Source organism: Schistocerca gregaria, unplaced genomic scaffold (genome assembly GCF_023897955.1).
Source record: "Schistocerca gregaria isolate iqSchGreg1 unplaced genomic scaffold, iqSchGreg1.2 ptg000263l, whole genome shotgun sequence".
Lineage (NCBI taxonomy): Eukaryota > Metazoa > Arthropoda > Insecta > Orthoptera > Acrididae > Schistocerca > Schistocerca gregaria.
Window position 1 is genome coordinate 77,501 of NW_026061766.1, and position 7,500 is coordinate 85,000.

At 51.3% G+C, this 7,500-nt stretch overlaps 3 non-coding genes across 3 annotated transcripts in view; all 3 read right to left on the minus strand.

Moving 5' to 3' along the window:
* The window catches only part of LOC126305179 (large subunit ribosomal RNA), a 4,222-nt gene extending 4,026 nt beyond the window's left edge, over window positions 1-196 (minus strand). Inside the window, exon 1 of the ribosomal RNA XR_007553328.1 lies at window positions 1-196. This exon is cut by the window's left edge and continues 4,026 nt beyond it. This is a non-coding gene — a ribosomal RNA (large subunit ribosomal RNA).
* A 188-nt stretch (window positions 197-384) lies between these two features.
* On the minus strand, window positions 385-539 carry LOC126305166 (5.8S ribosomal RNA). The gene has a single exon (XR_007553316.1). It is a non-coding gene; the product is annotated as a 5.8S ribosomal RNA (ribosomal RNA).
* A 362-nt stretch (window positions 540-901) lies between these two features.
* Window positions 902-2,794, minus strand: LOC126305170 (small subunit ribosomal RNA). Its single transcript, XR_007553320.1, has one exon. It is a non-coding gene; the product is annotated as a small subunit ribosomal RNA (ribosomal RNA).
* Window positions 2,795-7,500: the final 4,706 nt, after the last annotated feature.

Here is a 7,500-nt window from a genome sequence, read left to right on the forward strand (position 1 = left end):
CTTGGGCTCGGCGCGAGGCGTCGGGGTAGTGGACCCTCCCAAACACCACATGCCACGACAGGCGGCAGCCTGCGGGGTTCGGTGCTGGACTCTTCCCTGTTCGCTCGCCGCTACTGGGGGAATCCTTGTTAGTTTCTTTTCCTCCGCTTAGTAATATGCTTAAATTCAGCGGGTAGTCTCGCCTGCTCTGAGGTCGTTGTACGAGGTGTCGCACGCCACACCGCCAGCCGGCTGTGCACGCTACCGAGAAAGTACCGGTATGCGAACCGCCAGGCGACGGGCGCGCATCGCACGTTTAAGGAGACGCGGCCGGCCACACAGGCGACCACGACACTCCCACGTCTCCGAAGCGGGACAAACGCCGCGCGCTTCAGTATACGTAGCCGACCCTCAGCCAGACGTGGCCCGGGAACGGAATCCATGGACCGCAATGTGCGTTCGAAACGTCGATGTTCATGTGTCCTGCAGTTCACATGTCGACGCGCAATTTGCTGCGTTCTTCATCGACCCACGAGCCGAGTGATCCACCGTCCTGGGTGATCTTTTCCTTTTCAGTCTCCCACTGTCTCTTTCAAGACAGTAGCATTTGCGGGACTGAGGCGTCTGACGGCCCCTGTTCCACTATTTTTTTTGTGTCCAACGGCCTCACAGCCGATGGGCGTCGTACGGCTCCACACCGGAGCGGACAGGCACTCGGGCGAACGTCATTCAAAACCGGCGCCAGGCGCCAGGTACCGCAGGCCAGCCGCTCCAGAGCTTCAGCGCTCGTACCACACAACAACAACACTTCCGCTAGTTTTGAGAGGCACGCGTGGTTCCGCACGCGGCGCACGGCCACTGCCGTACAGGTAGCGTGTTGCGCGACACGACACGCACATCGAAAGACATGCAGTCTAGTCGGTAATGATCCTTCCGCAGGTTCACCTACGGAAACCTTGTTACGACTTTTACTTCCTCTAAATGATCAAGTTTGGTCATCTTTCCGGTAGCATCGGCAACGACAGAGTCGATGCCGCGTACCAGTCCGAAGACCTCACTAAATCATTCAATCGGTAGTAGCGACGGGCGGTGTGTACAAAGGGCAGGGACGTAATCAACGCGAGCTTATGACTCGCGCTTACTGGGAATTCCTCGTTCATGGGGAACAATTGCAAGCCCCAATCCCTAGCACGAAGGAGGTTCAGCGGGTTACCCCGACCTTTCGGCCTAGGAAGACACGCTGATTCCTTCAGTGTAGCGCGCGTGCGGCCCAGAACATCTAAGGGCATCACAGACCTGTTATTGCTCAATCTCGTGCGGCTAGAAGCCGCCTGTCCCTCTAAGAAGAAAAGTAATCGCTGACAGCACGAAGGATGTCACGCGACTAGTTAGCAGGCTAGAGTCTCGTTCGTTATCGGAATTAACCAGACAAATCGCTCCACCAACTAAGAACGGCCATGCACCACCACCCACCGAATCAAGAAAGAGCTATCAATCTGTCAATCCTTCCGGTGTCCGGGCCTGGTGAGGTTTCCCGTGTTGAGTCAAATTAAGCCGCAGGCTCCACTCCTGGTGGTGCCCTTCCGTCAATTCCTTTAAGTTTCAGCTTTGCAACCATACTTCCCCCGGAACCCAAAAGCTTTGGTTTCCCGGAGGCTGCCCGCCGAGTCATCGGAGGAACTGCGGCGGATCGCTGGCTGGCATCGTTTATGGTTAGAACTAGGGCGGTATCTGATCGCCTTCGAACCTCTAACTTTCGTTCTTGATTAATGAAAACATACTTGGCAAATGCTTTCGCTTCTGTTCGTCTTGCGACGATCCAAGAATTTCACCTCTAACGTCGCAATACGAATGCCCCCGCCTGTCCCTATTAATCATTACCTCGGGTTCCGAAAACCAACAAAATAGAACCGAGGTCCTATTCCATTATTCCATGCACACAGTATTCAGGCGGGCTTGCCTGCTTTAAGCACTCTAATTTGTTCAAAGTAAACGTGCCGGCCCACCGAGACACTCAACAAAGAGCACCCTGGTAGGATTTAAACGGGGTCCGCCTCGGGACGCGAAAGCACCCCTTCGGCTCGCCCCACCGGCAGGACGTCCCACGATACATGCCAGTTAAACACCGACGGGCGGTGAACCAACAGCGTGGGACACAAATCCAACTACGAGCTTTTTAACCGCAACAACTTTAATATACGCTATTGGAGCTGGAATTACCGCGGCTGCTGGCACCAGACTTGCCCTCCAATAGATACTCGTTAAAGGATTTAAAGTGTACTCATTCCGATTACGGGGCCTCGGATGAGTCCCGTATCGTTATTTTTCGTCACTACCTCCCCGTGCCGGGAGTGGGTAATTTGCGCGCCTGCTGCCTTCCTTGGATGTGGTAGCCGTTTCTCAGGCTCCCTCTCCGGAATCGAACCCTGATTCCCCGTTACCCGTTACAACCATGGTAGGCGCAGAACCTACCATCGACAGTTGATAAGGCAGACATTTGAAAGATGCGTCGCCGGTACGAGGACCGTGCGATCAGCCCAAAGTTATTCAGAGTCACCAAGGCAAACGGACCAGACAAGCCAATCCGATTGGTTTTGATCTAATAAAAGCGTCCCTTCCATCTCTGGTCGGGACTCTGTTTGCATGTATTAGCTCTAGAATTACCACAGTTATCCAAGTAACGTGGGTACGATCTAAGGAACCATAACTGATTTAATGAGCCATTCGCGGTTTCACCTTAATGCGGCTTGTACTGAGACATGCATGGCTTAATCTTTGAGACAAGCATATGACTACTGGCAGGATCAACCAGGGAGCTGCGTCAACTAGAGCTGAGCAGCCGGCCGCCCGGGAGTGTGTCCCGGGGGCCCGCGCGAACACGCAAGCGTCCGCTCAATTATTCTGCAAACAGGAGGAGGCCGAGCTCCCCTGCACGATACACCTCGAAACCCTCTCAGGTCCCGGCGGCGCGCAGCGCCGTCCTAGGTACTTGGTCGGTTTCGAGAGAGGCGCAATCGCCCGGAGTTAGGCGAGTAGACGGTTTTAGTGCGAACACCCTTGCTCCCAACTGAGCTTGCCGCTGCCGACAGAGGCCCGGGAGCGTGCTGTCGTGGCATTGCCGGCGGGAGACAACACGCGCCACCTATGGTGACCGGCAGCTCCAACGCCAGCGCCACACAAGGGCAAAGCCCCACTTGGGTGCAGAAGCGAACTCTCCCAGCACAGCGCACGCGCCAACACGTCCGCACAACTGCGATACAAACCACCTGCGAGAACCGCTGGGGCGACCGAGCAGCAGACGGCGTCGCGGCGCCGAGTGCCAGGCGGCGGCGCATCCTCAACGCACACAGTCCTCAATCAGACCAGCACACTGCAGATGTCCACCGCGCTTCGCACCGGGCTCGGCTGAACCAACTTTGGCCGCCAGGCGCCGCGTGCAGGGTGCGCCGCAGCGTAGCTGCGCCGCCTGCCGGGCCCGTCGGCTGGCGCTCCTGCCACTCGGCGCCCCCCACCAGCCGCCTGTTGCGCGTGCGCCCACGCAGCGCGCGGCCAACACGCCGGGCGGCCCCCCTTCACCGGCCGGGAACAGTCCCACCAAGCCACCGCCGCGTATCGCTTCATACCCACATGGGCCTAGTCACGCGTGTGGATGTGGCGGGTACCGCTGAAACAACCGGTTAATAGCTGTACCGATCGTCGCCATCACAGATTCACCTCCAGCGTGAACAACCGCTCAACAACGGATTTCCAGTTCATTTGCGTATCTTGGGCAGTAAACGTAGATGTCCACCTACATTTGCGAATTCAACAATTCTTGCATGCCAGGATGTCATGTGTCACGACACGCTACATCAGACCACATACACACTGCGACATGTGCAGAAGAGAACACGTGGAAGGTGGCCCGCGCACGTATGCGATGTACCTTCCGCGATCCACTGTCAACCGGCATCTGCGGCATGTCCCAGATATGGAACGCGGTCCACCAGGGTAGCACTTTGTGTGAGGCAATACGACAAAGTCGGAATACACGCGTCACTACATCAGACGGCTCACGCTGACCTGACCTGACCTGACTCACCGCACCACCACCCCCAGCGACCCAGGGTGACATACAATGCGTTCGTACGTTCCTCCCACACGCCTCTACGGCGTACCACAGTGCAACCTAGCTGTTATTGGGAGACGAGACAAGTAGCATCAAGCACAACATATGGAAATTGAGATTCGACACCGTTGGGCACAGCCAGCGTACGGTCACACGTATCACACTACTTCACTCTGTACGTAACGACCGATGATCGGTACAGCGTGTGGGTTACGCGTACGACATCAGCGGACAATGGACACAGACCATACCACGACGTACACTGAGGGCGTCGACATCTGAATGCAACTGAACAGCTGCGAGGCTCATTTAACACTCAAACGCCAGACCGACCAGCTTGAGAGGACAGAGACACAAAGAGGGGGACAGAGGGGGACAGAGGGGGGGGAGGGGGGGGGTCGGCGATATAGTCCTATTGCAGTACAATTGACAGTGGATAGCAGGAATATGTGGAAAGTAAGCAACACTCGCAAGACATCTACATGAGGATAACAACGACACCAGAGATTCCGAGCAGTGAACTATGTTAGGCAAAGGGACAACGTGGGTTAGGTTAAGGGACAACGTGGGTTAGGTTAAGGGACAACGTGGGTTAGGTTAAGGGACAACGTGGGTTAGGTTAAGGGACAACGTGGGTTAGGTTAAGGGACAACGTGGGTTAGGTTAAGGGACAACGTGGGTTAGGTTAAGGGACAACGTGGGTTAGGTTAAGGGACAACGTGGGTTAGGTTAAGGGACAACGTGGGTTAGGTTAAGGGACAACGTGGGTTAGGTTAAGGGACAACGTGGGTTAGGTTAAGGGACAACGTGGGTTAGGTTAAGGGACAACGTCGGTTAGGTTAAGGGACAACGTCGGTTAGGTTAAGGGACAACGTGGGTTAGGTTAAGGGACAACGTGGGTTAGGTTAAGGGACAACGTGGGTTAGGTTAAGGGACAACGTGGGTTAGGTTAAGGGACAACGTGGGTTAGGTTAAGGGACAACGTGGGTTAGGTTAAGGGACAACTTGAGTTAGGTTAAGGGACAACTTGAGTTAGGTTAAGGGACAACTTGAGTTAGGTTAAGGGACAACTTGAGTTAGGTTAAGGGACAACTTGAGTTAGGTTAAGGGACAACTTGAGTTAGGTTAAGGGACAACTTGAGTTAGGTTAAGGGACAACTTGAGTTAGGTTAAGGGACAAATTGAGTTAGGTTAAGGGACAAATTGAGTTAGGTTAAGGGACAAATTGAGTTAGGTTAAGGGACAAATTGAGTTAGGTTAAGGGACAAATTGAGTTAGGTTAAGGGACAACTTGAGTTAGGTTAAGGGACAAATTGAGTTAGGTTAAGGGACAACTTGAGTTAGGTTAAGGGACAACTTGAGTTAGGTTAAGGGACAACTTGAGTTAGGTTAAGGGACAACTTGAGTTAGGTTAAGGGACAACTTGAGTTAGGTTAAGGGACAACTTGAGTTAGGTTAAGGGACAAATTGAGTTAGGTTAAGGGACAAATTGAGTTAGGTTAAGGGACAAATTGAGTTAGGTTAAGGGACAAATTGAGTTAGGTTAAGGGACAAATTGAGTTAGGTTAAGGGACAACTTGAGTTAGGTTAAGGGACAACTTGAGTTAGGTTAAGGGACAACTTGAGTTAGGTTAAGGGACAACTTGAGTTAGGTTAAGGGACAACTTGAGTTAGGTTAAGGGACAACTTGAGTTAGGTTAAGGGACAACTTGAGTTAGGTTAAGGGACAAATTGAGTTAGGTTAAGGGACAAATTGAGTTAGGTTAAGGGACAAATTGAGTTAGGTTAAGGGACAACTTGAGTTAGGTTAAGGGACAACTTGAGTTAGGTTAAGGGACAAATTGAGTTAGGTTAAGGGACAACTTGAGTTAGGTTAAGGGACAACTTGAGTTAGGTTAAGGGACAACTTGAGTTAGGTTAAGGGACAACTTGAGTTAGGTTAAGGGACAACTTGAGTTAGGTTAAGGGACAACTTGAGTTAGGTTAAGGGACAACTTGAGTTAGGTTAAGGGACAACTTGAGTTAGGTTAAGGGACAACTTGAGTTAGGTTAAGGGACAAATTGAGTTAGGTTAAGGGACAAATTGAGTTAGGTTAAGGGACAAATTGAGTTAGGTTAAGGGACAAATTGAGTTAGGTTAAGGGACAAATTGAGTTAGGTTAAGGGACAACTTGAGTTAGGTTAAGGGACAACTTGAGTTAGGTTAAGGGACAACTTGAGTTAGGTTAAGGGACAACTTGAGTTAGGTTAAGGGACAACTTGAGTTAGGTTAAGGGACAAATTGAGTTAGGTTAAGGGACAAATTGAGTTAGGTTAAGGGACAACTTGAGTTAGGTTAAGGGACAACTTGAGTTAGGTTAAGGGACAAATTGAGTTAGGTTAAGGGACAAATTGAGTTAGGTTAAGCGATAATCTGGTACAGCCACAGTTAGGTTAAGCGATAATCTGGTACAGCCACAGTTAGGTTAAGCGATAATCTGGTACAGCCACAGTTAGGTTAAGCGATAATCTGGTACAGCCACAGTTAGGTTAAGCGATAATCTGGTACAGCCACAGTTAGGTTAAGCGATAATCTGGTACAGCCACAGTTAGGTTAAGCGATAAACTGGTACAGCCACAGTTAGGTTAAGCGATAAACTGGTACAGCCACAGTTAGGTTAAGCGATAAACTGGTACAGCCACAGTTAGGTTAAGCGATAAACTGGTACAGCCACAGTTAGGTTAAGCGATAAACTGGTACAGCCACAGTTAGGTTAAGCGATAAACTGGTACAGCCACAGTTAGGTTAAGCGATAAACTGGTACAGCCACAGTTAGGTTAAGCGATAAACTGGTACAGCCACAGTTAGGTTAAGCGATAAACTGGTACAGCCACAGTTAGGTTAAGCGATAAACTGGTACAGCCACAGTTAGGTTAAGCGATAAACTGGTACAGCCACAGTTAGGTTAAGCGATAAACTGGTACAGCCACAGTTAGGTTAAGCGATAAACTGGTACAGCCACAGTTAGGTTAAGCGATAAACTGGTACAGCCACAGTTAGGTTAAGCGATAAACTGGTACAGCCACAGTTAGGTTAAGCGATAAAGTTGGTTAAATTTGGTATTGTGTGGGAAGGGGGCAGAGAGAGAGGGGGGGGGGGGTGGATAGTGGTGGCAGTACACGGATGCCTGAGTCACCGTCAGATACGTCACGTCGGTTCGATGCTTGTAGCAAGAGGCTGGCGGATGTGTGTCTCTCACTTCTGCAATTTTTCATGTGGTATAACACGAGGGCGGGGGATGATATTTGGTGCCCCTCTGTGTAGGATGTGTGTTGGTGGTGTTGATTTATCTGAGCAATGGTAGTTGTCGGAGGAGTGGGGTATTGTGCTTTTATAGGTGGACCTACTGCTCTGGTTATCATAGTGTCGACGG